Genomic DNA, 23641 nt, shown 5'->3' with positions numbered 1-23641 from the left:
GGCTCCTCTGCAGAGACCCACGGCCTTCCCTTTTGTGTTCTGCAGCCTCCCAGCATGTGCTTGGATCGATGATGACACCCTTGTATGCATTCCTTGGAAAATCTGAACAAAATGAGTGAGAACGCTCTACCGTCTCCTCATCGAAAGTGAGGTCCAGCACGTTTCCTGTCTCGGGAGTATGGGACAGTTAGGAGTGAGGGCCAACGTCCCCTGCTGACAGGCATGCAAACCCCACTAAGGGCTCCAGCATTGGAGGGGCTCCTGTCTGAGGGTCGACCATGTCTGCCCATAAGCTGGGTCATCTATGAATCCCCGGTCCCTGCTAAAAGGCCGTTGAGGGAATGCAAGAGGGCAGGCTTTCCTGCTAGTCTTCAGGGTCGGAGTGTGTTCTGGTATAGACCCAGTAAGCTTGCAGCTTGGAGAGGTGATTTTTGGACAGGATCACACTTTGTGCATGCCGCTTCCGAGGTTGATTATGGAAGCCAACATGAGCAAGCTTCCCTGGTTGGAGCCTGGAGCCTCAGGCCAGGCCTGTGGCCCTCTCTGTTGTTGTGTTTCATGCAGTGAGGTTCTTGACTGCCCCGCGTGGCTGGAGCAGTGGGCGGGCGTGGGCTGGAGTTGGGCGATGGCGGAAGGGGGCTGATGGTTTAGGCCTCAGTGCTGCCCCTGTCAGCTCCTCTGCTGAAGTTGCCGGCACACTGTTGGCGCTAAGTGGATCTTCGTGGAGTGGGGTGTGGATCGAGTGAAGCATTTCAGCCTGAGTGGTGTCTGCTGGCCTGGAGAGAAAGGTAAGGTATCATGAGGAAAGGTCCTGTGTGATGTCGTGGGATGGGTTGTCATCATTGGGTTGCAGGCGCTGGCCTCGGCTTCCCAAGAATGTGTCTTGTTCGTGATGGGCTGGCATAAGCTGCCTATGGAGCGGATGGCTTTGGCAGTTCAAGTGGGTGAGTTGAGGTAGGTAAGCTGTGTAGAGTTGCGATCCCGTTGCCCGAGGAATGACACCCAAAGGGTGTCTTGCGGGAAGTAGAGAAGATCGACATGGTGAGGCGTCTGTGCCGGCCTCCTTGCAGGTAGTTGAGTTATGCGAACATCCCCTTTGGCCGCTTTGTTCCCTTGTTTGGCAATGTGTAAAGCGAAAGTGTTTCTCCCGTGGGGGAATGACGCGACCGGCCGGTGTAGCACGCAGGCCTTTCGAACAGCCAGAGGTTTATCTGGAGCAGTCCATTGGTGGGGCAGAGATGGGGGCCCCATTGCCATGCCTGCTGTGCTGCCGTGGCCAGCCACTGTTCCCTTTCAGGCTTCCAAGTTCCCTCGCATGGCAGAGGTCTTCCTTTGAAAGTCTGTCTGTGGTCCTCGGGGACCATGCCTTTGATCACTGTGAGTTACTCGGTAGTGTCACTGTGGCAGTGGAGAATTTCCAGGATGCATGGTGTGGGATCAGCATCAACCAAGGAGACAGGCTTGCGGTCTGTCTTCCCTGGTGTTCAGTGTTCCCGTGTTCTGAAGATGTTTGTGGTTTCCAGTAGGGTCGTGTCGCCCTGTGGGCTGGAGGAGGGCATGTAGGACGAGGCTTTCAAGGGTTTGAGCGTTTCCTTAGGGGTCAGGGCCGTGAACATTCAAGATGGGAGCTGCCTGAGACGTGGCTGGGAATGTGGACTAGTTTCCGCCGTGGGGATCCGACATGGGTCATGGTGGCTGAAGCCCACCACTTCCTGTGGTGGGCATTCCCACGGGTCAATGGAAAGTGATTAGGCCTAGTTGGCGAGAAGTGGCACGTGGGCCCACGTTCGTTAGCCCCTTGAGTGTTTTCAGACTGCATCTTGGCAGCAGACAGCTGCCGGTCGGTGTCGGCCCAACCATGGGAGTTCCCTTGCTTCCGGAAGTGCTGCGAGTGACCCCAAATGCCCATCAGATATACTGGTAGCTGACAGAGTCTCGAGGTGCATGTCGATGTCACAGCCAAGGCCCGGAGGCAGGTCTCGTCGAGGCTTTGTGTTTTGGTCAGAAGGCGTGGCTGTAGGAGAGCGGGAGTCCGTGGACTATTTCAACAGCCCCTGGGGGTCAAAGTGTGTCTGCGGCCTCTTAAAGCTGACAGGATTCTTTCTCCTTTCAGTTAGGGGTCTCACCAGGGTGCTGTGTATAAACTCTTTCTTTTATTGTTGGACTCCTCTTCACAGGGCCATAGGGACACACAGAGACCAAGACGCGTATGCAGCGGCACACAGAGGAACCCACAAGCACGTCCGCATGCGCAGTCACAGTCACACACGCCCACACGCGTGAACACACACATACAGCCTCTCAGACACCGGCCAACATATGTGCGTAACTTCCTGCAGTCGTACTATCAGACATGCAGTCAATTCTCGGTAAGGGTTAGAGGTCCTTGGGAAGCAGTTTCAGAGCTCAAGGCCAGGTAAATGTTTTTATGGATCATGTCCTGTGAGGACACCGGTCCACTTATGAAGCCTCGGTGATTTCTGTCCACTTCTCAGGTGCAGTTGCTGGGAAAGGCTGGCCGTCGACACAAACAAGACCTTCGTGTGCTCTGATGACTGGAGGTGCTAAGAAGAAGTGGAAAAAGTGAGGCGGGCCCATGTCCCTGAGTGTGTTCGTGGATAACTCAGGATGGTAGGTATTAAAGCACCCCAAGATGTGCCATTAGATATTAGGTTTTCCTCAGACAGGCCCAATGGTTGCAGGAGTGGATTGATTGTTCCCCTTGCTGAGTGGCCTGAGGGCTGTGGATTCTCCAGGCTTTTGGGGTAGCCCAGGCTCATGGCTCCTGTACAGAGTCCCGCGCAGACTCCGGTTGTGTTCTGCAGTGTCCCAGCATGTGCTTGGATTGATGATGACACCCTTGCATGCATTCCTTGGAAAATCTGGACCAAATGAGTGAGAACACTCTACCGTCTCGTCATCGAAACTGAGGTTCAGCACGTTTCCTCTCTCAGGGGGAGAGGACAGTTAGGAATGAGGGCCAGCGTCCCCCGCCGACATGCATGCAAACACCACCAAGGACTCCAGTATTGGAGGGGCTCCTTTCTGAGGGTTGACCGTGTCTGCACATAAGCTGTGTTATCTGTGAAACCCGGGTCCCTGCTGAATGGCTGTTGAGGGAATGCGAGGGGGCAGGTTCTCCTGCTGGTCTTAAGAGTCAGAGTGTGTGCTGGTCTAGGCCCAGTTAGCTTGCAGTTGGGAGGTGAGTTTTGGCCAGGATCACGCTTCGTGCATGCCATTTTGGGGGTTGATTCTGGAAGCCAAAATGAGCAAGCGTCCCTGGTTGGTGCCTGGAACCTCAGGCCAGGCCTGTGGCCCTCCCTGTTCTTGCGTTTTTCACGGTGAGCTTCTTGAGTGCCTAGTGAGGCTGGAGCAATGGGCGGGGGTGAGCTCGGTTGGGCATCGGCGGAAAGGGGCTGATGGATTAGGCCTCGCTGCTGCCCTTGTTTGCTTCTCTACTTTAACTCCCGGCACAGTGTTGATGCCAAGTGGGTCATCGTGGAGTGGGGAGAGGAATGAGTGCTGAATTTAAACCTGCGTGGATCACTGATGGCCCGTACAGGAAGGGAAGGGAAGATGAGGACATGTCCTTTGTGATGTCGTGGAATAGGCTATCATAACTGGGTTGCAGGTGCTGGCCTCGGCTTCCCAAGGATGTGTCATGTTCGTGATGGGCTGGCATCAGCTGCCTATGGAGGGGATGGCTTTGGCAGTTCAAGTGGATGAGGTGAGGTAGGTAACCTGTGTAGAGTTGGAATCCCATTGCCAGAGGAAAGACACCCAAAGGGTGTCTTGCGAGACGTAAAGAAGATTGACATGGTGACGCGTCTCTGCTGGCCTCCTTGGAGGATGTTTAGTTATGCGAACATCCCCTTTGGCTGCTTTGTTCCCTTGTTTGGGAATGTGCAAAGCGAAAGTGCTTCTCCCGGGGGGGCATGACTCGGCTTGCGAACAGCCAGAGGTTTACCTGGAGCAGTCCGTTGTGGGGACAGAGGTGGGGGCACTGTTGCGACGCCAGGCGCACTCTCGTGGACAGCCACTGTGCCCTTTCAAGTTTCCAGGTCCCCTCGTGTGGCAAAGGTTTTCCGTTGAAAGTCTGTCTGTGGTCGTCGGGGACAGTGCCTTTGATCACTGTGAGTGCCTCGGTAGTGTCGCCGTGGCAGTGGAGAATTGCCAGGATGCATGGGGTGGGGTGGGCGTCATCAAAGCAGACAGGCTTGCGGTGTGTCTTCCCTGCTGTTCAGTGTCTCCGTGTTCACATGATGTCTGTGGCTTCAAGTAGAGTCGAGTCGCCCTGCAGGCAGGAGGAGGGCACTTAGGACGAGGCTGTGTAGCGTTTGAGCGTTTCCTCAGTGGTCAGGGCCGCAAAGCCTACCAGTTGGAAGCTTGCCTATACGTGGCCGGGAAGGTGGCCTAATTTCCGCTGTGGGGTTCCAACCTGTGTCATGGTTGCTGAAGCCCAACACTTCCCATTGAGGGCATTCCCACGGGGTCATGGGAAGTGATTTGGTCTAGTTGGCGAGACGAGGCACTTGGGCCAAAGTCCGTTAACCCCTTGAGAAGTGCCGGGCTGCATCTTGCCTGTCGGCAACTGCAGGTCGGTGTCAGCCTGCCCATGGGAGGTTACCTTGCTTCCGGGAGCACTGGGAGTGACCCCAAGGGCACATCAGATGTGGTGGTAGGTGGCAGGATCTCCAGGTCCACATAGGTGTGACACCCACGGCCGGGAGGGAGGTCTCGTCCAGTCTTTGTGCTTTGGTCAGAAGGCGTGGCTGTGGGAGAGCGGGAGTCTGTGGCCTATTTTGACAGCCTGGGGTTCAAAGTTCGCATGCGGCCTCATGAAGCTGACAGGGGTCTTTCTCCTTTCAGTTGGGGGTCCAACCAGGGTGCTGTGTATAAACTATGACGTTTACTGTTAGAAGCGTCTGCAGAGGGCCACAGGGACACCCAGAGACCAAGACGCGTATTTAGCGGCACCCACAGGTATCCACAAACGCATCCTCGTGCACAGTCACAGTCACACACGCCCACACGTGTGAATACACACATACAGCGTCTCACACACCGAGCAATGTACGTGCGTAACTTCCTTCAGTCGTGCTGTGAGACACACAATCAGTTTTCGGTAAGGGACAGTGGTACTTGGGAAGCAGGTTCTAGGCTCACGCCCAGGTTAAGTGTTCACAAAAATCATGTTCTCTGAGGACCCTTGTGCAATTCAGAAACCTGCCTGATTTCTGTCCACTTCTCAGGTGCAGTTGCAGAGTAAGGCTGGCTGTCGGCAAAGAGAAGAAGACCTTCGCGTTGTCTGATGACTGGATATGCTAAGGAGAACTGGACAAAGTGGGGCGGGTGCACGTTGCCGAGCAAGGCTGTGGATAGCTCAGGACGGTAGGCATTCACCCATACTAAGATGTGCCATTGGATATTAGGATTTCCACAGATGGGCCCAATGGTTGCAAGAGTGGATTGATTGTTGGTCTTGCTGAGTGGCCTGAGGACTGTGGATTCCCCAGGCAGTTGGAGTACTTCCAGGTCATGGCTCCTCTGCAGAGACCCACGGCCTTGCCTTTTGTGTTCTGCAGCCTCCCAGCATGTGCTTGGATCGATGATGACACCCTTGTATGCATTCCTTGGAAAATCTGAACAAAATGAGTGAGAACCCTCTACCGTCTCCTCATCGAAAGTGAGGTCCAGCACGTTTCCTGTATCGGGAGTATGGGACAGTTAGGAGTGAGGGCCAACGTCCCCTGCTGACAGGCATGCAAACCCCACTAAGGGCTCCAGCATTGGAGGGGCTCCTGTCTGAGGGTCGACCATGTCTGCCCATAAGCTGGGTCATCTATGAATCCCCGGTCCCTGCTAAAAGGCCGTTGAGGGAATGCAAGAGGGCAGGCTTTCCTGCTAGTCTTCAGGGTCGGAGTGTGTTCTGGTAGAGACCCAGTAAGCTTGCAGCTTGGAGAGGTGATTTTTGGACAGGATCACACTTTGTGCATGCCGCTTCCGAGGTTGATTATGGAAGCCAACATGAGCAAGCTTCCCTGGTTGGAGCCTGGAGCCTCAGGCCAGGCCTGTGGCCCTCTCTGTTGTTGTGTTTCATGCAGTGAGGTTCTTGACTGCCCCGCGTGGCTGGAGCCGTGGGCGGGCGTGGGCTGGAGTTGGGCGATGGCGGAAGGGGGCTGATGGTTTAGGCCTCAGTGCTGCCCCTGTCAGCTCCTCTGCTGAAGTTGCCGGCACACTGTTGGCGCTAAGTGGATCTTCGTGGAGTGGGGTGTGGATCGAGTGAAGCATTTCAGCCTGGGTGGTGTCTGCTGGCCTGGAGAGAAAGGTAAGGTATCATGAGGAAAGGTCCTGTGTGATGTCGTGGGATGGGTTGTCATCATTGGGTTGCAGGCGCTGGCCTCGGCTTCCCAAGAATGTGTCTTGTTCGTGATGGGCTGGCATAAGCTGCCTATGGAGCGGATGGCTTTGGCAGTTCAAGTGGGTGAGTTGAGGTAGGTAAGCTGTGTAGAGTTGCGATCCCGTTGCCCGAGGAATGACACCCAAAGGGTGTCTTGCGGGAAGTAGAGAAGATCGACATGGTGAGGCGTCTGTGCCGGCCTCCTTGCAGGTAGTTGAGTTATGCGAACATCCCCTTTGGCCGCTTTGTTCCCTTGTTTGGCAATGTGTAAAGCGAAAGTGTTTCTCCCGTGGGGGAATGACGCGACCGGCCTGTGTAGCACGCAGGCCTTTCGAACAGCCAGAGGTTTATCTGGAGCAGTCCATTGGTGGGGCAGAGATGGGGGCCCCATTGCCATGCCTGCTGTGCTGCCGTGGCCAGCCACTGTTCCCTTTCAGGCTTCCAAGTTCCCTCGCATGGCAGAGGTCTTCCTTTGAAAGTCTGTCTGTGGTCCTCGGGGACCATGCCTTTGATCACTGTGAGTTACTCGGTAGTGTCACTGTGGCAGTGGAGAATTTCCAGGATGCATGGTGTGGGATCAGCATCAACCAAGGAGACAGGCTTGCGGTCTGTCTTCCCTGGTGTTCAGTGTTCCCGTGTTCTGAAGATGTTTGTGGTTTCCAGTAGGGTCGTGTCGCCCTGTGGGCTGGAGGAGGGCATGTAGGACGAGGCTTTCAAGGGTTTGAGCGTTTCCTTAGGGGTCAGGGCCGTGAACATTCAAGATGGGAGCTGCCTGAGACGTGGCTGGGAATGTGGACTAGTTTCCGCCGTGGGGATCCGACATGGGTCATGGTGGCTGAAGCCCACCACTTCCTGTGGTGGGCATTCCCACGGGTCAATGGAAAGTGATTAGGCCTAGTTGGCGAGAAGTGGCACGTGGGCCCACGTTCGTTAGCCCCTTGAGTGTTTTCAGACTGCATCTTGGCAGCAGACAGCTGCCAGTCGGTGTCGGCCCGACCATGGGAGTTCCCTTGCTTCCGGAAGTGCTGCGAGTGACCCCAAATGCCCATCAGATATACTGGTAGCTGACAGAGTCTCGAGGTGCATGTCGATGTCACAGCCAAGGCCCGGAGGCAGGTCTCGTCGAGGCTTTGTGTTTTGGTCAGAAGGCGTGGCTGTAGGAGAGCGGGAGTCCGTGGACTATTTCAACAGCCCCTGGGGGTCAAAGTGTGTCTGCGGCCTCTTAAAGCTGACAGGATTCTTTCTCCTTTCAGTTAGGGGTCTCACCAGGGTGCTGTGTATAAACTCTTTCTTTTATTGTTGGACTCCTCTTCACAGGGCCATAGGGACACACAGAGACCAAGACGCGTATGCAGCGGCACACAGAGGAACCCACAAGCACGTCCGCATGCGCAGTCACAGTCACACACGCCCACACGCGTGAACACACACATACAGCCTCTCAGACACCGGCCAACATATGTGCGTAACTTCCTGCAGTCGTACTATCAGACATGCAGTCAATTCTCGGTAAGGGTTAGAGGTCCTTGGGAAGCAGTTTCAGAGCTCAAGGCCAGGTAACTGTTTTTATGGATCATGTCCTGTGAGGACACCGGTCCACTTATGAAGCCTCGGTGATTTCTGTCCACTTCTCAGGTGCAGTTGCTGGGAAAGGCTGGCCGTCGACACAAACAAGACCTTCGTGTGCTCTGATGACTGGAGGTGCTAAGAAGAAGTGGAAAAAGTGAGGCGGGCCCATGTCCCTGAGTGTGTTCGTGGATAACTCAGGATGGTAGGTATTAAAGCACCCCAAGATGTGCCATTAGATATTAGGTTTTCCTCAGACAGGCCCAATGGTTGCAGGAGTGGATTGATTGTTCCCCTTGCTGAGTGGCCTGAGGGCTGTGGATTCTCCAGGCTTTTGGGGTAGCCCAGGCTCATGGCTCCTGTACAGAGTCCCGCGCAGACTCCGGTTGTGTTCTGCAGTGTCCCAGCATGTGCTTGGATTGATGATGACACCCTTGCATGCATTCCTTGGAAAATCTGGACCAAATGAGTGAGAACACTCTACCGTCTCGTCATCGAAACTGAGGTTCAGCACGTTTCCTCTCTCAGGGGGAGAGGACAGTTAGGAATGAGGGCCAGCGTCCCCCGCCGACATGCATGCAAACACCACCAAGGACTCCAGTATTGGAGGGGCTCCTTTCTGAGGGTTGACCGTGTCTGCACATAAGCTGTGTTATCTGTGAAACCCGGGTCCCTGCTGAATGGCTGTTGAGGGAATGCGAGGGGGCAGGTTCTCCTGCTGGTCTTAAGAGTCAGAGTGTGTGCTGGTCTAGGCCCAGTTAGCTTGCAGTTGGGAGGTGAGTTTTGGCCAGGATCACGCTTCGTGCATGCCATTTTGGGGGTTGATTCTGGAAGCCAAAATGAGCAAGCGTCCCTGGTTGGTGCCTGGAACCTCAGGCCAGGCCTGTGGCCCTCCCTGTTCTTGCGTTTTTCACGGTGAGCTTCTTGAGTGCCTAGTGAGGCTGGAGCAATTGGCGGGGGTGAGCTCGGTTGGGCATCGGCGGAAAGGGGCTGATGGATTAGGCCTCGCTGCTGCCCTTGTTTGCTTCTCTACTTTAACTCCCGGCACAGTGTTGATGCCAAGTGGGTCATCGTGGAGTGGGGAGAGGAATGAGTGCTGAATTTAAACCTGCGTGGATCACTGATGGCCCGTACAGGAAGGGAAGGGAAGATGAGGACATGTCCTTTGTGATGTCGTGGAATAGGCTATCATAACTGGGTTGCAGGTGCTGGCCTCGGCTTCCCAAGGATGTGTCATGTTCGTGATGGGCTGGCATCAGCTGCCTATGGAGGGGATGGCTTTGGCAGTTCAAGTGGATGAGGTGAGGTAGGTAACCTGTGTAGAGTTGGAATCCCATTGCCAGAGGAAAGACACCCAAAGGGTGTCTTGCGAGACGTAAAGAAGATTGACATGGTGACACGTCTCTGCTGGCCTCCTTGGAGGATGTTTAGTTATGCGAACATCCCCTTTGGCTGCTTTGTTCCCTTGTTTGCGAATGTGCAAAGCGAAAGTGCTTCTCCCGGGGGGGCATGACTCGGCTTGCGAACAGCCAGAGGTTTACCTGGAGCAGTCCGTTGTGGGGACAGAGGTGGGGGCACTGTTGCGACGCCAGGCGCACTCTCGTGGACAGCCACTGTGCCCTTTCAAGTTTCCAGGTCCCCTCGTGTGGCAAAGGTTTTCCGTTGAAAGTCTGTCTGTGGTCGTCGGGGACAGTGCCTTTGATCACTGTGAGTGCCTCGGTAGTGTCGCCGTGGCAGTGGAGAATTGCCAGGATGCATGGGGTGGGGTGGGCGTCATCAAAGCAGACAGGCTTGCGGTGTGTCTTCCCTGCTGTTCAGTGTCTCCGTGTTCACATGATGTCTGTGGCTTCAAGTAGAGTCGAGTCGCCCTGCAGGCAGGAGGAGGGCACTTAGGACGAGGCTGTGTAGCGTTTGAGCGTTTCCTCAGTGGTCAGGGCCGCAAAGCCTACCAGTTGGAAGCTTGCCTATACGTGGCCGGGAAGGTGGCCTAATTTCCGCTGTGGGGTTCCAACCTGTGTCATGGTTGCTGAAGCCCAACACTTCCCATTGAGGGCATTCCCACGGGGTCATGGGAAGTGATTTGGTCTAGTTGGCGAGACGAGGCACTTGGGCCAAAGTCCGTTAACCCCTTGAGAAGTGCCGGGCTGCATCTTGCCTGTCGGCAACTGCAGGTCGGTGTCAGCCTGCCCATGGGAGGTTACCTTGCTTCCGGGAGCACTGGGAGTGACCCCAAGGGCACATCAGATGTGGTGGTAGGTGGCAGGATCTCCAGGTCCACATAGGTGTGACACCCACGGCCGGGAGGGAGGTCTCGTCCAGTCTTTGTGCTTTGGTCAGAAGGCGTGGCTGTGGGAGAGCGGGAGTCTGTGGCCTATTTTGACAGCCTGGGGTTCAAAGTTCGCATGCGGCCTCATGAAGCTGACAGGGGTCTTTCTCCTTTCAGTTGGGGGTCCAACCAGGGTGCTGTGTATAAACTATGACGTTTACTGTTAGAAGCGTCTGCAGAGGGCCACAGGGACACCCAGAGACCAAGACGCGTATTTAGCGGCACCCACAGGTATCCACAAACGCATCCTCGTGCACAGTCACAGTCACACACGCCCACACGTGTGAATACACACATACAGCGTCTCACACACCGAGCAATGTACGTGCGTAACTTCCTTCAGTCGTGCTGTGAGACACACAATCAGTTTTCGGTAAGGGACAGTGGTACTTGGGAAGCAGGTTCTAGGCTCACGCCCAGGTTAAGTGTTCCCAAAAATCATGTTCTCTGAGGACCCTTGTGCAATTCAGAAACCTGCCTGATTTCTGTCCACTTCTCAGGTGCAGTTGCAGAGTAAGGCTGGCTGTCGGCAAAGAGAAGAAGACCTTCGCGTTGTCTGATGACTGGATATGCTAAGGAGAACTGGACAAAGTGGGGCGGGTGCACGTTGCCGAGCAAGGCTGTGGATAGCTCAGGACGGTAGGCATTCACCCATACTAAGATGTGCCATTGGATATTAGGATTTCCACAGATGGGCCCAATGGTTGCAAGAGTGGATTGATTGTTGGTCTTGCTGAGTGGCCTGAGGACTGTGGATTCCCCAGGCAGTTGGAGTACTTCCAGGTCATGGCTCCTCTGCAGAGACCCACGGCCTTCCCTTTTGTGTTCTGCAGCCTCCCAGCATGTGCTTGGATCGATGATGACACCCTTGTATGCATTCCTTGGAAAATCTGAACAAAATGAGTGAGAACCCTCTACCGTCTCCTCATCGAAAGTGAGGTCCAGCACGTTTCCTGTATCGGGAGTATGGGACAGTTAGGAGTGAGGGCCAACGTCCCCTGCTGACAGGCATGCAAACCCCACTAAGGGCTCCAGCATTGGAGGGGCTCCTGTCTGAGGGTCGACCATGTCTGCCCATAAGCTGGGTCATCTATGAATCCCCGGTCCCTGCTAAAAGGCCGTTGAGGGAATGCAAGAGGGCAGGCTTTCCTGCTAGTCTTCAGGGTCGGAGTGTGTTCTGGTAGAGACCCAGTAAGCTTGCAGCTTGGAGAGGTGATTTTTGGACAGGATCACACTTTGTGCATGCCGCTTCCGAGGTTGATTATGGAAGCCAACATGAGCAAGCTTCCCTGGTTGGAGCCTGGAGCCTCAGGCCAGGCCTGTGGCCCTCTCTGTTGTTGTGTTTCATGCAGTGAGGTTCTTGACTGCCCCGCGTGGCTGGAGCCGTGGGCGGGCGTGGGCTGGAGTTGGGCGATGGCGGAAGGGGGCTGATGGGTTAGGCCTCAGTGCTGCCCCTGTCAGCTCCTCTGCTGAAGTTGCCGGCACACTGTTGGCGCTAAGTGGATCTTCGTGGAGTGGGGTGTGGATCGAGTGAAGCATTTCAGCCTGGGTGGTGTCTGCTGGCCTGGAGAGAAAGGTAAGGTATCATGAGGAAAGGTCCTGTGTGATGTCGTGGGATGGGTTGTCATCATTGGGTTGCAGGCGCTGGCCTCGGCTTCCCAAGAATGTGTCTTGTTCGTGATGGGCTGGCATAAGCTGCCTGTGGAGCGGATGGCTTTGGCAGTTCAAGTGGGTGAGTTGAGGTAGGTAAGCTGTGTAGAGTTGCGATCCACTTGCCCGAGGAATGACACCCAAAGGGTGTCTTGCGGGAAGTAGAGAAGATCGACATGGTGAGGCGTCTGTGCCGGCCTCCTTGCAGGTAGTTGAGTTATGCGAACATCCCCTTTGGCCGCTTTGTTCCCTTGTTTGGCAATGTGTAAAGCGAAAGTGTTTCTCCCGTGGGGGAATGACGCGACCGGCCTGTGTAGCACGCAGGCCTTTCGAACAGCCAGAGGTTTATCTGGAGCAGTCCATTGGTGGGGCAGAGATGGGGGCCCCATTGCCATGCCTGCTGTGCTGCCGTGGCCAGCCACTGTTCCCTTTCAGGCTTCCAAGTTCCCTCGCATGGCAGAGGTCTTCCTTTGAAAGTCTGTCTGTGGTCCTCGGGGACCATGCCTTTGATCACTGTGAGTTACTCGGTAGTGTCACTGTGGCAGTGGAGAATTTCCAGGATGCATGGTGTGGGATCAGCATCAACCAAGGAGACAGGCTTGCGGTCTGTCTTCCCTGGTGTTCAGTGTTCCCGTGTTCTGAAGATGTTTGTGGTTTCCAGTAGGGTCGTGTCGCCCTGTGGGCTGGAGGAGGGCATGTAGGACGAGGCTTTCAAGGGTTTGAGCGTTTCCTTAGGGGTCAGGGCCGTGAACATTCAAGATGGGAGCTGCCTGAGACGTGGCTGGGAATGTGGACTAGTTTCCGCCGTGGGGATCCGACATGGGTCATGGTGGCTGAAGCCCACCACTTCCTGTGGTGGGCATTCCCACGGGTCAATGGAAAGTGATTAGGCCTAGTTGGCGAGAAGTGGCACGTGGGCCCACGTTCGTTAGCCCCTTGAGTGTTTTCAGACTGCATCTTGGCAGCAGACAGCTGCCGGTCGGTGTCGGCCCAACCATGGGAGTTCCCTTGCTTCCGGAAGTGCTGCGAGTGACCCCAAATGCCCATCAGATATACTGGTAGCTGACAGAGTCTCGAGGTGCATGTCGATGTCACAGCCAAGGCCCGGAGGCAGGTCTCGTCGAGGCTTTGTGTTTTGGTCAGAAGGCGTGGCTGTAGGAGAGCGGGAGTCCGTGGACTATTTCAACAGCCCCTGGGGGTCAAAGTGTGTCTGCGGCCTCTTAAAGCTGACAGGATTCTTTCTCCTTTCAGTTAGGGGTCTCACCAGGGTGCTATGTATAAACGCTTTCTTTTATTGTTGGACTCCTCTTCACAGGGCCATAGGGACACACGGAGACCAAGACGCGTATGCAGCGGCACACAGAGGAACCCACAAGCACGTCCGCATGCGCAGTCACAGTCACACACGCCCACACGCGTGAACACACACATACAGCCTCTCAGACACCGGCCAACATATGTGCGTAACTTCCTGCAGTCGTACTATCAGACATGCAGTCAATTCTCGGTAAGGGTTAGAGGTCCTTGGGAAGCAGTTTCAGAGCTCAAGGCCAGGTAAATGTTTTTATGGATCATGTCCTGTGAGGACACCGGTCCACTTATGAAGCCTCGGTGATTTCTGTCCACTTCTCAGGTGCAGTTGCTGGGAAAGGCTGGCCGTCGACACAAACAAGACCTTCATGTGCTCTGATGACTGGAGGTGCTAAGAAGAAGTGGAAAAAGTGAGGCGGGCCCATGTCCCTGAGTGTGTTCGTGGACAACTCAGGATGGTAGGTATTAAAGCACCCCAAGATGTGCCATTAGATATTAGGTTTTCCTCAGACAGGCCCAATGGTTGCAGGAGTGGATTGATTGTTCCCCTTGCTGAGTGGCCTGAGGGCTGTGGATTCTCCAGGCTTTTGGGGTAGCCCAGGCTCATGGCTCCTGTACAGAGTCCCGCGCAGACTCCGGTTGTGTTCTGCAGCGTCCCAGCATGTGCTTGGATTGATGATGACACCCTTGCATGCATTCCTTGGAAAATCTGGACCAAATGAGTGAGAACACTCTACCGTCTCGTCATCGAAACTGAGGTTCAGCACGTTTCCTCTCTCAGGGGGAGAGGACAGTTAGGAATGAGGGCCAGCGTCCCCCGCCGACATGCATGCAAACACCACCAAGGACTCCAGTATTGGAGGGGCTCCTTTCTGAGGGTTGACCGTGTCTGCACATAAGCTGTGTTATCTGTGAAACCCGGGTCCCTGCTGAATGGCTGTTGAGGGAATGCGAGGGGGCAGGTTCTCCTGCTGGTCTTAAGAGTCAGAGTGTGTGCTGGTCTAGGCCCAGTTAGCTTGCAGTTGGGAGGTGAGTTTTGGCCAGGATCACGCTTCGTGCATGCCATTTTGGGGGTTGATTCTGGAAGCCAAAATGAGCAAGCGTCCCTGGTTGGTGCCTGGAACCTCAGGCCAGGCCTGTGGCCCTCCCTGTTCTTGCGTTTTTCACGGTGAGCTTCTTGAGTGCCTAGTGAGGCTGGAGCAATGGGCGGGGGTGAGCTCGGTTGGGCATCGGCGGAAAGGGGCTGATGGATTAGGCCTCGCTACTGCCCTTGTTTGCTTCTCTACTTTAACTCCCGGCACAGTGTTGATGCCAAGTGGGTCATCGTGGAGTGGGGAGAGGAATGAGTGCTGAATTTAAACCTGCGTGGATCACTGATGGCCCGTACAGGAAGGGAAGGGAAGATGAGGACATGTCCTTTGTGATGTCGTGGAATAGGCTATCATAACTGGGTTGCAGGTGCTGGCCTCGGCTTCCCAAGGATGTGTCATGTTCGTGATGGGTTGGCATCAGCTGCCTATGGAGGGGATGGCTTTGGCAGGTCAAGTGGATGAGGTGAGGTAGGTAACCTGTGTAGAGTTGGAATCCCATTGCCAGAGGAAAGACACCCAAAGGGTGTCTTGCGAGACGTAAAGATTGACATGGTGACGCGTCTCTGCTGGCCTCCTTGGAGGATGTTTATTTATGCGAACATCCCCTTTGGCCTAATCGTTCTGTTGTTTGGGAATGTGCAAAGCGAAAGTGCTTCTCCCGGGGGGTATGACTCGGCTTGCGAACAGCCAGAGGTTTACCTGGAGCAGTCCGTTGTGGGGACAGAGGTGGGGGCACTGTTGCGACGCCAGGCGCACTGTCGTGGACAGCCACTGTGCCCTTTCAAGTTTCCAGGTCCCCTCGTGTGGCAAAGGTTTTCCGTTGAAAGTCTGTCTGTGGTCGTCGGGGACAGTGCCTTTGATCACTGTGAGTGCCTCGGTAGTGTCGCCGTGGCAGTGGAGAATTGCCAGGATGCATGGGGTGGGGTGGGCGTCATCAAAGCAGACAGGCTTGCGGTGTGTCTTCCCTGCTGTTCAGTGTCTCCGTGTTCACATGATGTCTGTGGCTTCAAGTAGAGTCGAGTCGCCCTGCAGGCAGGAGGAGGGCACTTAGGACGAGGCTGTGTAGCGTTTGAGCGTTTCCTCAGTGGTCAGGGCCGCAAAGCCTACCAGTTGGAAGCTTGCCTATACGTGGCCGGGAAGGTGGCCTAATTTCCGCTGTGGGGTTCCAACCTGTGTCATGGTTGCTGAAGCCCAACACTTCCCATTGAGGGCATTCCCACGGGGTCATGGGAAGTGATTTGGTCTAGTTGGCGAGACGAGGCACTTGGGCCAAAGTCCGTTAACCCCTTGAGAAGTGCCGGGCTGCATCTTGCCTGTCGGCAACTGCAGGTCGGTGTCAGCCTGCCCATGGGAGGTTACCTTGCTTCCGGGAGCACTGGGAGTGACCCCAAGGGCACATCAGATGTGGTGGTAGGTGGCAGGATCTCCAGGTCCACATAGGTGTGACACCCACGGCCGGGAGGGAGGTCTCGTCCAGGCTTTGTGCTTTGGTCAGAAGGCGTGGCTGTGGGAGAGCGGGAGTCTGTGGCCTATTTTGACAGCCTGGGGTTCAAAGTTCGCATGCGGCCTCATGAAGCTGACAGGGGTCTTTCTCCTTTCAGTTGGGGGTCCAACCAGGGTGCTGTGTATAAACTATGACGTTTACTGTTAGAAGCGTCTGCAGAGGGCCACAGGGACACCCAGAGACCAAGACGCGTATTTAGCGGCACCCACAGGTATCCACAAACGCATCCTCGTGCACAGTCACAGTCACACACGCCCACACGTGTGAATACACACATACAGCGTCTCACACACCGAGCAATGTACGTGCGTAACTTCCTTCAGTCGTGCTGTGAGACACACAATCAGTTTTCGGTAAGGGACAGTGGTACTTGGGAAGCAGGTTCTAGGCTCACGCCCAGGTTAAGTGTTCCCAAAAATCATGTTCTCTGAGGACCCTTGTGCAATTCAGAAACCTGCCTGATTTCTGTCCACTTCTCAGGTGCAGTTGCAGAGTAAGGCTGGCTGTCGGCAAAGAGAAGAAGACCTTCGCGTTGTCTGATGACTGGATATGCTAAGGAGAACTGGACAAAGTGGGGCGGGTGCACGTTGCCGAGCAAGGCTGTGGATAGCTCAGGACGGTAGGCATTCACCCATACTAAGATGTGCCATTGGATATTAGGATTTCCACAGATGGGCCCAATGGTTGCAAGAGTGGATTGATTGTTGGTCTTGCTGAGTGGCCTGAGGACTGTGGATTCCCCAGGCAGTTGGAGTACTTCCAGGTCATGGCTCCTCTGCAGAGACCCACGGCCTTCCCTTTTGTGTTCTGCAGCCTCCCAGCATGTGCTTGGATCGATGATGACACCCTTGTATGCATTCCTTGGAAAATCTGAACAAAATGAGTGAGAACGCTCTACCGTCTCCTCATCGAAAGTGAGGTCCAGCACGTTTCCTGTCTCGGGAGTATGGGACAGTTAGGAGTGAGGGCCAACGTCCCCTGCTGACAGGCATGCAAACCCCACTAAGGGCTCCAGCATTGGAGGGGCTCCTGTCTGAGGGTCGACCATGTCTGCCCATAAGCTGGGTCATCTATGAATCCCCGGTCCCTGCTAAAAGGCCGTTGAGGGAATGCAAGAGGGCAGGCTTTCCTGCTAGTCTTCAGGGTCGGAGTGTGTTCTGGTATAGACCCAGTAAGCTTGCAGCTTGGAGAGGTGATTTTTGGACAGGATCACACTTTGTGCATGCCGCTTCCGAGGTTGATTATGGAAGCCAACATGAGCAAGCTTCCCTGGTTGGAGCCTGGAGCCTCAGGCCAGGCCTGTGGCCCTCTCTGTTGTTGTGTTTCGTGCAGTGAGGTTCTTGACTGCCCCGCGTGGCTGGAGCAGTGGGCGGGCGTGGGCTGGAGTTGGGCGATGGCGGAAGGGGGCTGATGGTTTAGGCCTCAGTGCTGCCCCTGTCAGCTCCTCTGCTGAAGTTGCCGGCACACTGTTGGCGCTAAGTGGATCTTCGTGGAGTGGGGTGTGGATCGAGTGAAGCATTTCAGCCTGGGTGGTGTCTGCTGGCCTGGAGAGAAAGGTAAGGTATCATGAGGAAAGGTCCTGTGTGACGTCGTGGGATGGGTTGTCATCATTGGGTTGCAGGCGCTGGCCTCGGCTTCCCAAGAATGTGTCTTGTTCGTGATGGGCTGGCATAAGCTGCCTATGGAGCGGATGGCTTTGGCAGTTCAAGTGGGTGAGTTGAGGTAGGTAAGCTGTGTAGAGTTGCGATCCCGTTGCCCGAGGAATGACACCCAAAGGGTGTCTTGCGGGAAGTAGAGAAGATCGACATGGTGAGGCGTCTGTGCCGGCCTCCTTGCAGGTAGTTGAGTTATGCGAACATCCCCTTTGGCCGCTTTGTTCCCTTGTTTGGCAATGTGTAAAGCGAAAGTGTTTCTCCCGTGGGGGAATGACGCGACCGGCCTGTGTAGCACGCAGGCCTTTCGAACAGCCAGAGGTTTATCTGGAGCAGTCCATTGGTGGGGCAGAGATGGGGGCCCCATTGCCATGCCTGCTGTGCTGCCGTGGCCAGCCACTGTTCCCTTTCAGGCTTCCAAGTTCCCTCGCATGGCAGAGGTCTTCCTTTGAAAGTCTGTCTGTGGTCCTCGGGGACCATGCCTTTGATCACTGTGAGTTACTCGGTAGTGTCACTGTGGCAGTGGAGAATTTCCAGGATGCATGGTGTGGGATCAGCATCAACCAAGGAGACAGGCTTGCGGTCTGTCTTCCCTGGTGTTCAGTGTTCCCGTGTTCTGAAGATGTTTGTGGTTTCCAGTAGGGTCGTGTCGCCCTGTGGGCTGGAGGAGGGCATGTAGGACGAGGCTTTCAAGGGTTTGAGCGTTTCCTTAGGGGTCAGGGCCGTGAACATTCAAGATGGGAGCTGCCTGAGACGTGGCTGGGAATGTGGACTAGTTTCCGCCGTGGGGATCCGACATGGGTCATGGTGGCTGAAGCCCACCACTTCCTGTGGTGGGCATTCCCACGGGTCAATGGAAAGTGATTAGGCCTAGTTGGCGAGAAGTGGCACGTGGGCCCACGTTCGTTAGCCCCTTGAGTGTTTTCAGACTGCATCTTGGCAGTAGACAGCTGCCGGTCGGTGTCGGCCCGACCATGGGAGTTCCCTTGCTTCCGGAAGTGCTGTGAGTGACCCCAAATGCCCATCAGATATACTGGTAGCTGACAGAGTCTCGAGGTGCATGTCGATGTCACAGCCAAGGCCCGGAGGCAGGTCTCGTCGAGGCTTTGTGTTTTGGTCAGAAGGCGTGGCTGTAGGAGAGCGGGAGTCCGTGGACTATTTCAACAGCCCCTGGGGGTCAAAGTGTGTCTGCGGCCTCTTAAAGCTGACAGGATTCTTTCTCCTTTCAGTTAGGGGTCTCACCAGGGTGCTGTGTATAAACTCTTTCTTTTATTGTTGGACTCCTCTTCACAGGACCATAGGGACACACAGAGACCAAGACGCGTATGTAGTGGCACACAGAGGAACCCACAAGCACGTCCGCATGCGCAGTCACAGTCACACACGCCCACACGCGTGAACACACACATACAGCCTCTCAGACACCGGCCAACATATGTGCGTAACTTCCTGCAGTCGTACTATCAGACATGCAGTCAATTCTCGGTAAGGGTTAGAGGTCCTTGGGAAGCAGTTTCAGAGCTCAAGGCCAGGTAAATGTTTTTATGGATCATGTCCTGTGAGGACACCGGTCCACTTATGAAGCCTCGGTGATTTCTGTCCACTTCTCAGGTGCAGTTGCTGGGAAAGGCTGGCCGTCGACACAAACAAGACCTTCGTGTGCTCTGATGACTGGAGGTGCTAAGAAGAAGTGGAAAAAGTGAGGCGGGCCCATGTCCCTGAGTGTGTTCGTGGATAACTCAGGATGGTAGGTATTAAAGCACCCCAAGATGTGCCATTAGATATTAGGTTTTCCTCAGACAGGCCCAATGGTTGCAGGAGTGGATTGATTGTTCCCCTTGCTGAGTGGCCTGAGGGCTGTGGATTCTCCAGGCTTTTGGGGTAGCCCAGGCTCATGGCTCCTGTACAGAGTCCCGCGCAGACTCCGGTTGTGTTCTGCAGCGTCCCAGCATGTGCTTGGATTGATGATGACACCCTTGCATGCATTCCTTGGAAAATCTGGACCAAATGAGTGAGAACACTCTACCGTCTCGTCATCGAAACTGAGGTTCAGCACGTTTCCTCTCTCAGGGGGAGAGGACAGTTAGGAATGAGGGCCAGCGTCCCCCGCCGACATGCATGCAAACACCACCAAGGACTCCAGTATTGGAGGGGCTCCTTTCTGAGGGTTGACCGTGTCTGCACATAAGCTGTGTTATCTGTGAAACCCGGGTCCCTGCTGAATGGCTGTTGAGGGAATGCGAGGGGGCAGGTTCTCCTGCTGGTCTTAAGAGTCAGAGTGTGTGCTGGTCTAGGCCCAGTTAGCTTGCAGTTGGGAGGTGAGTTTTGGCCAGGATCACGCTTCGTGCATGCCATTTTGGGGGTTGATTCTGGAAGCCAAAATGAGCAAGCGTCCCTGGTTGGTGCCTGGAACCTCAGGCCAGGCCTGTGGCCCTCCCTGTTCTTGCGTTTTTCACGGTGAGCTTCTTGAGTGCCTAGTGAGGCTGGAGCAATTGGCGGGGGTGAGCTCGGTTGGGCATCGGCGGAAAGGGGCTGATGGATTAGGCCTCGCTGCTGCCCTTGTTTGCTTCTCTACTTTAACTCCCGGCACAGTGTTGATGCCAAGTGGGTCATCGTGGAGTGGGGAGAGGAATGAGTGCTGAATTTAAACCTGCGTGGATCACTGATGGCCCGTACAGGAAGGGAAGGGAAGATGAGGACATGTCCTTTGTGATGTCGTGGAATAGGCTATCATAACTGGGTTGCAGGTGCTGGCCTCGGCTTCCCAAGGATGTGTCATGTTCGTGATGGGCTGGCATCAGCTGCCTATGGAGGGGATGGCTTTGGCAGTTCAAGTGGATGAGGTGAGGTAGGTAACCTGTGTAGAGTTGGAATCCCATTGCCAGAGGAAAGACACCCAAAGGGTGTCTTGCGAGACGTAAAGAAGATTGACATGGTGACGCGTCTCTGCTGGCCTCCTTGGAGGATGTTTAGTTATGCGAACATCCCCTTTGGCTGCTTTGTTCCCTTGTTTGCGAATGTGCAAAGCGAAAGTGCTTCTCCCGGGGGGGCATGACTCGGCTTGCGAACAGCCAGAGGTTTACCTGGAGCAGTCCGTTGTGGGGACAGAGGTGGGGGCACTGTTGCGACGCCAGGCGCACTGTCGTGGACAGCCACTGTGCCCTTTCAAGTTTCCAGGTCCCCTCGTGTGGCAAAGGTTTTCCGTTGAAAGTCTGTCTGTGGTCGTCGGGGACAGTGCCTTTGATCACTGTGAGTGCCTCGGTAGTGTCGCCGTGGCAGTGGAGAATTGCCAGGATGCATGGGGTGGGGTGGGCGTCATCAAAGCAGACAGGCTTGCGGTGTGTCTTCCCTGCTGTTCAGTGTCTCCGTGTTCACATGATGTCTGTGGCTTCAAGTAGAGTCGAGTCGCCCTGCAGGCAGGAGGAGGGCACTTAGGACGAGGCTGTGTAGCGTTTGAGCGTTTCCTCAGTGGTCAGGGCCGCAAAGCCTACCAGTTGGAAGCTTGCCTATACGTGGCCGGGAAGGTGGCCTAATTTCCGCTGTGGGGTTCCAACCTGTGTCATGGTTGCTGAAGCCCAACACTTCCCATTGAGGGCATTCCCACGGGGTCATGGGAAGTGATTTGGTCTAGTTGGCGAGACGAGGCACTTGGGCCAAAGTCCGTTAACCCCTTGAGAAGTGCCGGGCTGCATCTTGCCTGTCGGCAACTGCAGGTCGGTGTCAGCCTGCCCATGGGAGGTTACCTTGCTTCCGGGAGCACTGGGAGTGACCCCAAGGGCACATCAGATGTGGTGGTAGGTGGCAGGATCTCCAGGTCCACATAGGTGTGACACCCACGGCCGGGAGGGAGGTCTCGTCCAGGCTTTGTGCTTTGGTCAGAAGGCGTGGCTGTGGGAGAGCGGGAGTCTGTGGCCTATTTTGACAGCCTGGGGTTCAAAGTTCGCATGCGGCCTCATGAAGCTGACAGGGGTCTTTCTCCTTTCAGTTGGGGGTCCAACCAGGGTGCTGTGTATAAACTATGACGTTTACTGTTAGAAGCGTCTGCAGAGGGCCACAGGGACACCCAGAGACCAAGACGCGTATTTAGCGGCACCCACAGGTATCCACAAACGCATCCTCGTGCACAGTCACAGTCACACACGCCCACACGTGTGAATACACACATACAGCGTCTCACACACCGAGCAATGTACGTGCGTAACTTCCTTCAGTCGTGCTGTGAGACACACAATCAGTTTTCGGTAAGGGACAGTGGTACTTGGGAAGCAGGTTCTAGGCTCACGCCCAGGTTAAGTGTTCCCAAAAATCATGTTCTCTGAGGACCCTTGTGCAATTCAGAAACCTGCCTGATTTCTGTCCACTTCTCAGGTGCAGTTGCAGAGTAAGGCTGGCTGTCGGCAAAGAGAAGAAGACCTTCGCGTTGTCTGATGACTGGATATGCTAAGGAGAACTGGACAAAGTGGGGCGGGTGCACGTTGCCGAGCAAGGCTGTGGATAGCTCAGGACGGTAGGCATTCACCCATACTAAGATGTGCCATTGGATATTAGGATTTCCACAGATGGGCCCAATGGTTGCAAGAGTGGATTGATTGTTGGTCTTGCTGAGTGGCCTGAGGACTGTGGATTCCCCAGGCAGTTGGAGTACTTCCAGGTCATGGCTCCTCTGCAGAGACCCACGGCCTTCCCTTTTGTGTTCTGCAGCCTCCCAGCATGTGCTTGGATCGATGATGACACCCTTGTATGCATTCCTTGGAAAATCTGAACAAAATGAGTGAGAACGCTCTACCGTCTCCTCATCGAAAGTGAGGTCCAGCACGTTTCCTGTCTCGGGAGTATGGGACAGTTAGGAGTGAGGGCCAACGTCCCCTGCTGACAGGCATGCAAACCCCACTAAGGGCTCCAGCATTGGAGGGGCTCCTGTCTGAGGGTCAACCATGTCTGCCCATAAGCTGGGTCATCTATGAATCCCCGGTCCCTGCTAAAAGGCCGTTGAGGGAATGCAAGAGGGCAGGCTTTCCTGCTAGTCTTCAGGGTCGGAGTGTGTTCTGGTAGAGACCCAGTAAGCTTGCAGCTTGGAGAGGTGATTTTTGGACAGGATCACACTTTGTGCATGCCGCTTCCGAGGTTGATTATGGAAGCCAACATGAGCAAGCTTCCCTGGTTGGAGCCTGGAGCCTCAGGCCAGGCCTGTGGCCCTCTCTGTTGTTGTGTTTCATGCAGTGAGGTTCTTGACTGCCCCGCGTGGCTGGAGCCGTGGGCGGGCGTGGGCTGGAGTTGGGCGATGGCGGAAGGGGGCTGATGGTTTAGGCCTCAGTGCTGCCCCTGTCAGCTCCTCTGCTGAAGTTGCCGGCACACTGTTGGCGCTAAGTGGATCTTCGTGGAGTGGGGTGTGGATCGAGTGAAGCATTTCAGCCTGGGTGGTGTCTGCTGGCCTGGAGAGAAAGGTAAGGTATCATGAGGAAAGGTCCTGTGTGATGTCGTGGGATGGGTTGTCATCATTGGGTTGCAGGCGCTGGCCTCGGCTTCCCAAGAATGTGTCTTGTTCGTGATGGGCTGGCATAAGCTGCCTGTGGAGCGGATGGCTTTGGCAGTTCAAGTGGGTGAGTTGAGGTAGGTAAGCTGTGTAGAGTTGCGATCCCGTTGCCCGAGGAATGACACCCAAAGGGTGTCTTGCGGGAAGTAGAGAAGATCGACATGGTGAGGCGTCTGTGCCGGCCTCCTTGCAGGTAGTTGAGTTATGCGAACATCCCCTTTGGCCGCTTTGTTCCCTTGTTTGGCAATGTGTAAAGCGAAAGTGTTTCTCCCGTGGGGGAATGACGCGACCGGCCTGTGTAGCACGCAGGCCTTTCGAACAGCCAGAGGTTTATCTGGAGCAGTCCATTGGTGGGGCAGAGATGGGGGCCCCATTGCCATGCCTGCTGTGCTGCCGTGGCCAGCCACTGTTCCCTTTCAGGCTTCCAAGTTCCCTCGCATGGCAGAGGTCTTCCTTTGAAAGTCTGTCTGTGGTCCTCGGGGACCATGCCTTTGATCACTGTGAGTTACTCGGTAGTGTCACTGTGGCAGTGGAGAATTTCCAGGATGCATGGTGTGGGATCAGCATCAACCAAGGAGACAGGCTTGCGGTCTGTCTTCCCTGGTGTT

General features: G+C 55.1%; 9 non-coding genes across 9 annotated transcripts; all 9 read left to right on the top strand.

Annotated features, from left to right (window-relative positions):
• The first annotated feature begins 62 nt into the window (after positions 1-62).
• On the top strand, positions 63-155 carry LOC132361782 (small nucleolar RNA SNORD116). The gene has a single exon (XR_009502050.1). It is a non-coding gene; the product is annotated as a small nucleolar RNA SNORD116 (small nucleolar RNA).
• Positions 156-2842: 2687 nt separating this feature from the next.
• Positions 2843-2935, top strand: LOC132361053 (small nucleolar RNA SNORD116). Its single transcript, XR_009501368.1, has one exon. It is a non-coding gene; the product is annotated as a small nucleolar RNA SNORD116 (small nucleolar RNA).
• A 2667-nt stretch (positions 2936-5602) lies between these two features.
• On the top strand, positions 5603-5695 carry LOC132361753 (small nucleolar RNA SNORD116). Its single transcript, XR_009502022.1, has one exon. It is a non-coding gene; the product is annotated as a small nucleolar RNA SNORD116 (small nucleolar RNA).
• A 2687-nt stretch (positions 5696-8382) lies between these two features.
• On the top strand, positions 8383-8475 carry LOC132361052 (small nucleolar RNA SNORD116). Its single transcript, XR_009501367.1, has one exon. It is a non-coding gene; the product is annotated as a small nucleolar RNA SNORD116 (small nucleolar RNA).
• A 2667-nt stretch (positions 8476-11142) lies between these two features.
• LOC132361752 (small nucleolar RNA SNORD116) lies at positions 11143-11235 on the top strand. Its single transcript, XR_009502021.1, has one exon. It is a non-coding gene; the product is annotated as a small nucleolar RNA SNORD116 (small nucleolar RNA).
• A 2687-nt stretch (positions 11236-13922) lies between these two features.
• LOC132361051 (small nucleolar RNA SNORD116) lies at positions 13923-14015 on the top strand. Its single transcript, XR_009501366.1, has one exon. It is a non-coding gene; the product is annotated as a small nucleolar RNA SNORD116 (small nucleolar RNA).
• A 2663-nt stretch (positions 14016-16678) lies between these two features.
• On the top strand, positions 16679-16771 carry LOC132361781 (small nucleolar RNA SNORD116). Its single transcript, XR_009502049.1, has one exon. It is a non-coding gene; the product is annotated as a small nucleolar RNA SNORD116 (small nucleolar RNA).
• Positions 16772-19458: 2687 nt separating this feature from the next.
• Positions 19459-19551, top strand: LOC132361050 (small nucleolar RNA SNORD116). Its single transcript, XR_009501365.1, has one exon. It is a non-coding gene; the product is annotated as a small nucleolar RNA SNORD116 (small nucleolar RNA).
• A 2667-nt stretch (positions 19552-22218) lies between these two features.
• Positions 22219-22311, top strand: LOC132361780 (small nucleolar RNA SNORD116). The gene has a single exon (XR_009502048.1). It is a non-coding gene; the product is annotated as a small nucleolar RNA SNORD116 (small nucleolar RNA).
• Positions 22312-23641: the final 1330 nt, after the last annotated feature.

The sequence above is a fragment of the Balaenoptera ricei genome, chromosome 2 (genome assembly GCF_028023285.1).
Source record: "Balaenoptera ricei isolate mBalRic1 chromosome 2, mBalRic1.hap2, whole genome shotgun sequence".
Lineage (NCBI taxonomy): Eukaryota > Metazoa > Chordata > Mammalia > Artiodactyla > Balaenopteridae > Balaenoptera > Balaenoptera ricei.
The sequence above is the reverse complement of the archived record's forward strand: the minus strand, read 5'-3'. Positions and strand labels throughout refer to the sequence as shown.